Source organism: Alexandromys fortis, unplaced genomic scaffold (genome assembly GCF_014885135.2).
Source record: "Alexandromys fortis isolate MF-2015 unplaced genomic scaffold, M_Fortis_MF-2015_v1.1 scaffold_37, whole genome shotgun sequence".
NCBI classification, from domain to species: Eukaryota; Metazoa; Chordata; class Mammalia; order Rodentia; family Cricetidae; genus Alexandromys; species Alexandromys fortis.
Window position 1 is genome coordinate 4837200 of NW_026067914.1, and position 6004 is coordinate 4843203.

At 37.9% G+C, this 6004-nt stretch overlaps 1 protein-coding gene across 2 annotated transcripts in view; it reads left to right on the plus strand.

Moving 5' to 3' along the window:
• Positions 1-6: 6 nt before the first annotated feature.
• Positions 7-6004, plus strand: part of Capsl (calcyphosine like) — a 50833-nt gene continuing 44835 nt past the window's right edge. Inside the window, exons 1-2 of one of the 2 annotated variants that reach the window (XM_050138924.1) lie at positions 7-2610; positions 3207-3348. The gene's annotated coding sequence lies outside the window, so the exon portion shown is untranslated. The remainder of the gene's footprint in view (positions 2611-3206; positions 3349-6004) is intronic. The other variant, XM_050138925.1, reaches the window with a different exon arrangement.

Consider the following 6004-nt stretch of genomic DNA (forward strand, 5'->3'; position numbering starts at 1 on the left):
GGTTGATCCCGAATTTCCTGAGAAACCGAAACACTGATTTCCAAAGTGGTTGCACAAGATTGCATTCCCACCAGCAATGGATGAGGGTACCCCTTCCTCCACAGCCTCTCCAGCAAAGGCTATCATCGGTGCTTTTGATTTTAGCCATTCTGACAGGTGTGAGATGATATCCCAAAGTTGTTTTGATTTGCATTTCCCTGATTGCTAATGAGGTTGAGCATGACCTTAGGTGTCTTTTGGCCTAAATAACCCTTTATTATATTCAATTCTGAGCTAGTGTGGGGCTTTTTTTTTAAAGCATCCTTCTTCACTGTTTTTTGATTGTCTGCATTTAAAAAATTCAAAATCAATACAATGCTATGCAGAATCAAATCTTCCTGTCTATTTTCCATTTCTATGTAAACTATTTTTCTAATTTTGTTCCTGTTTTTAAAGACTTTATCATATTATTTTTAAGCTACTTATGCCTTTCTATAACTTTTGATGTCCTTTTTAATTTTTCTTAAGCCTATACACACTGTAAACAAGTTAGAACCTGGTTAGGAGGTTTTCTGTTTGGTCCTCTTTTTTATTTTGTATCTTTCAGTGTGTTTTGTTGTATAGGTTAATGCTAATTCCTACACATAGTGTATGACTGATTATCCTCCTATATTGAAGCCTGTGTGAGACTAGGGAAACTGATCACAAAGCTTAGCTCATGGCAACTGGTGGCCGGCTCCATCTAGCAGGCAGACTTAAGGGGACAAATCTTTTTCTGTACTGCTGCTGGCATGAGACTGTGAGACTAGAATGTCCAATGTGCCTCCAGTTCTGTGCATTCAGAACCTTTTTTAAGATTTCTTGGGTTTTATTTGGAAGTAAGTGCACCATGTTTAAGTGCCAAATGTAGATGGAGGATATTTTCTGTTCGACCCATTTGTGCAGCTACTTCCAAATAATCACTCAGAGGTTTATATTAATTATAAATGTTTGTCCAATAGCTCAGACTTATTATTAGTTAGCTCTTACATTTAAATTAACCCTTATTTTTGTCTTTATTTTGCCACTTGGTTTGTACTTTATTACCTTATTTTGTAACATGTCCTACATTTTTGGTGGCAGGTTGTTGTCCCCTAGATTCTGCCCTTCTTCTCCTGTATCTGTGCTTGGATTTACAGCCTGGCTCTATCCTGCTTAGTGACAGGCCAAAGTAGATTTATTTATCAACCAATGAGAGTAACACATGTTCGCACCATACGAAAAGACATCCCATAGCAATTTTACAAGAAAATAAAGGGATCTGGGTTTGAAATGCTTGTTCTGCTATGACGTGTGATGCCCTCCATGATGTGGAAAGAAGGTCTTCACTGAGCAGATCCTGGTGCTGTGTGTTCTCTGGTCTCTCCTGTCTACTGTCTACTCTACATCTCTACTATCACAGGCAGTAGATCATGGAGGCTTTGTGTGAAACTCATATTCACCTGGAATGTGATTGAAGAGGTAAGATAAAATCCCAGCTTTTTAGGCTTTTGGTCTTGGGTTCTTCCCACTGAAGTAAGAGTTCTAAGAACCAAAATCTGCACTGCCCATGTCACTTTCTCCTGTTTCTGAATTTTTTTTTTTTTTACTGAAAAGAACATTGGGGAAGAAAACTAGGTTCATGAATGGATGCATATGTGTATATACGAGTGTGTATATTGTGTGTGTGTGAGAGAGAGAGAGAGAGAGAGAGAGAGAGACAGAGACAGAGAGACAGAGAGAATCACAGGAGTCAGAATCACAAGGTTAAGTGCTTCAGCCTACTTGTAACTCTTCTGTAAATCCACAGTTGAATCAAGGATAAAGACAGAGGGGCCCTCTGGATATCATCTCACTTGACTGACTGTTTTTTGGAAAACTGCTGAACTGAGGAGGGATTGGAATGTTTGGATTGATCTTTTCTAGGAAATCTCCAACTGCAGAGTTTGCCCCTCTCACATAGCACTCTGCTCTCTCATGCATCGCTCTGTCCTTGCTGTTCTGTAAATTCCAGGTAGATGTCTTGTCCTTCCTAAATTCTGAGTTCAGTCCTCTCGCTCATGGAGAATGATTGACCAGATTTGAATATTCCCTCCATGATCTGAATTATGAAAACTATGTCCAATTTATACTGAGTGTCTTGTACTTTAACTTGTAAATAATATTTTCCCTGGTAGTGTTTTTTCTTAGTCATTTAAAGCACCAAACAAATCTTTCTTCTACTTACTTTGGTCCACATATCATTTTGGGAAGCATTATTGTGTTATTTTTGATAAACTCATTGTAATTAAAATAAATAATTATACACATATGGATAGCTACGACTCTCTATATTATATCACTGAGCACACTGAAGATTTGTCATCACAGAAGATTTCTCCTCTATAGCTATTCATTTTTTTTCCGCTTTTGGCCATCTTACTGATGGAGGTGGGTCTTGTATCTTATCTGTTGCTTTCATTGGTTAACTAATAAAGAAACCTGCTTGGCCCTGATAAGACAGAAAATTAGGTAGGTGGAGTAAACAGAACAGAATGCTGGGAGAAAGAAGTCGAGTCAGGCAGTCTCCATGATTCTCCCACCCGACACAGCCACAGGTTAAGATCTTCCCTGGTAAGCCACCTCATGGGCTACACAGATTATTAGAAATGGGTTAGATCAATATGTAAGAGCTAGCCAATAAGAGGCTGGAATACAGTTTCTGTGTAATTATTTCGGGCATTAGCTAGCCATGCGGGAGCCGGGGCGGCTGGAATGCAGCCCCGACGATCTTATTAAAACATTTTACTTTTGAATAACCATTTGTGGTTAATACATAATATTACTTTTACTTTTTACCTTCTGGGTTTCATATTAATGGGATTATAAATTATATTTTTTATTGTGTTGTTTTAAGCATACGAAATTATGTAAAGATTTATTCATAATGTTTATGAGTAACTAATTGTATTATTTAGTCATATTTTATTGTGCAGTAGTCACAGTTGTTTAGTTTTTTTATTCATAGAGTCGAGGTTACTTACTGTTTTGTCTGATTAAAAGTAGCATGTTCTAAATGTTTTATACACACATTCACATCCACACATCCACACACATTCACACATAGATACACATTTCTGTCAAAAATTTATTTTCTCTGCATTGGTCACTGGAATGTGATGTGGAATATTCTCCTGAATATATGTTACTTTATTGGTTAATGAATATAGCTGTTTCTGACCAGTGATTTGGCAGAGTAAAGCTTGGAAGAAAATCTGCACAGAGATAGAAAAAGTAGGAGATGCCATGTAGCTGCCATAGAAGAAAGACAGCATCTATCTCTGAAGGAGAAAAACACCAGAACATTTCCTGGTAAGCCACAGCCTCATGGTGATACACAGAATAATAGAAATGTGTTCATTTAAGATGTAAGAGCTAGCTAGGAATATGTCTAAACTATTAACCAAGTAGTCATATAATTAATATACTTTCTGTGTGATTATTTGGATTTGGGTGGCTGGGAAGGAAGGAACAGTCTCTGCTTACAGGAATGCTTTTCAGTGTGTTCTGGGCACACTTACTCCTCCATGCTCTCTCTCCCCTTATCTATTTCCCTTATTCTTACAAGTATCTCTCCCATGTTCATGTCTTTGTGGTTATGTGTGTATGTATTCTGTGTCTATATGTGTGTGTGTTTGTGTGTGTATGTGTGTGTGTTTGAGAGAGAGAGAGGAGGGAGAGTTCTATGTGTATGGCATGTATGTGTTAGTGTGTATATATATCAGTGTGACCATACATACACATGTAAGCATGTTGAAGCCAGAGGTTAACACTAGGTGTCATTAGGTATTCTCCTTACTACATCTTACCCTACTTTTTGTGACAGGGTTTTTTTTTTCTGAACCTGGAGCCTCCCAATTAATCCAGACGTGGAGGACAGAAAGGCCCCAGGTCCACCTATCTTTACCTTCCTATTGATGGGATTATAGGTGCCTGACTTTTTTTTTTTTGGTGACTATTGGTGTCTGTACTTAGGGTGACAAGTGCTTCATTCACCTAACCATCTCTCAGTCCTGATGTCTGATGTTTGAAGCCAGGAGAAGAAGGGTGTCTCAGCTACAAAAGAGGGAAAAGAGAGAATCTGCATCTTTGTTATAATTTTTTTTTTTACTTCAAGGACTGAACAGATGTGACAGTACTCAGATATTTTGGGTGAGGGTACAATATCCATACACTTTTTATTGATATAAAGGCTACTTCTATCTGGTTGCAGTCTCACACATGGTCAGAAATAAGACCTTCCCACCTATCTAGTATCCCTTAATATAGCAAAGTTGACATTGAAATTAATCATCACATTAATACATGTGAAAGTACGGGAAAGTAGATGGACTGAAGATTTGCTGTGAAGAACAGTGCAGCCCCCTTTCTCACATTATTTCTCTTTTTTTGTCTTTTCATCTGTGTGACTGTGAAACCAGCGTGAGTATATGAGAATGCAATGCTTACATTCAGGTGTAGGTAAAGATGTAGACATAGGACACAATGCTGCAAAGCAGAACTCCAGGCAGTATTCCTCTGCATGCTTTGAAATCCTGAAGCAGATTCCCTCTGCTTGAAAATGCACTGGGAAACTTCATTACAGCTGTTACGTTTTCAACTAGGATGTGAGGATGACCACGTGGGACAATGCACTCCTTCCTCTTGGGTGGATTTACAAGTGGCAGAACTTGAAGCTGTCTTGTGCTTGCACTTGGGGAGATGGTGTAATGCTTCCATTTTGCTTTATGATGCTCATTCAGAACAGTGGGTTCAATCTTAATTGTTTTGTCTTCAGGTAAAGTCCCGAACTTAGGCCATGAGCACATTTTCATGAATATGTGACTAGTGAGAGGCCTTGAGGAAAAATTTTAGGTGTTTTCCTGGGAAATTAGTTCATGATTGCCATTATTGGAGATTTTAGAACTGAAACCTGGCTTAATGAGTAACAGATATGGCAATAGGATCCAAGTAGAGAAATGACAGAGGAGGCAGAGTCCTATAAGTTAGTGAATGGGCTTGTAAAATGTTCATGGTAAATGCTGTCATTGACAGGATTTCTTCAATCACAGTTTAGAGAGTTGTGTTGGAGCAGTAAAGAAGAGATTGGGGTTAAAGTACAAGTTAAATATTAACTCATCTTCTATTCACCTATCAACTCTGATTAAGGAGGGTGAAACAGAGTGTCCTAGAAAGTGAGCTGCAGAGAAAAGTTAAAGAGCAAGAGGGCATTTGGAAGACCTAAAAAAGATCTCCTCTTTTTTTTTTTTTTTTTTTTTTTCTTTCAGTAGATCATGGATTTTAAAAGATTAAGCTCTGCCCTTACCTGACTCAGTGTGTTTCTCCCAAGTTAGACCAGTTTCTGGGTAAAACTCTTTCAACTTCATTCATAAGGCTATGGTTCAAAAGAGGACCAAAGGTTAATATTGGGGCAAAAAGCAAATTCAGTTTCTTTCTTCAATCTAAAGAGCTACAGTTTTCATTAAAATCTGGGGTTCTTTTCCTGAATAAATATTAAAAACACAGCATTGATTTTCAGGGTCTAGCTTCTTTTTATGGTGTGTTAAATGTTCTTCTAAGTATGAGCCCTGCAAACCCAATCAAGTATCATTACCACAAGGACTATGAATGAATCTACCACATAAACAAGTTATTAATTTTTTTTTTCATCTAAGGGGTCATTTAGTCACATTTTGGATTTTTGCTGGTTTTTAGTGGACATTTATTTTAGTGTAGAGATATTCTAGAAAACTGAGAAAAAAGTGAAATTTATTTTTAACTATCTATATAAAATCTACAAAATAAAAAGAAGCAGAAGGAAGTAGAATAAGAGAGAAGAGAGGAAGAGGAAAAGAATGGTCGGACTAGAAGGGGGCAAAGGAAGGTCTGATAAGGGAGGAAGGGAGGATAATGGAAAGGAGGAGGGCAAGGAGGATGATGAGAAGAGGGGCTGATTGCTGTCTTTGACATGTGACCAGGATCAGTTCCA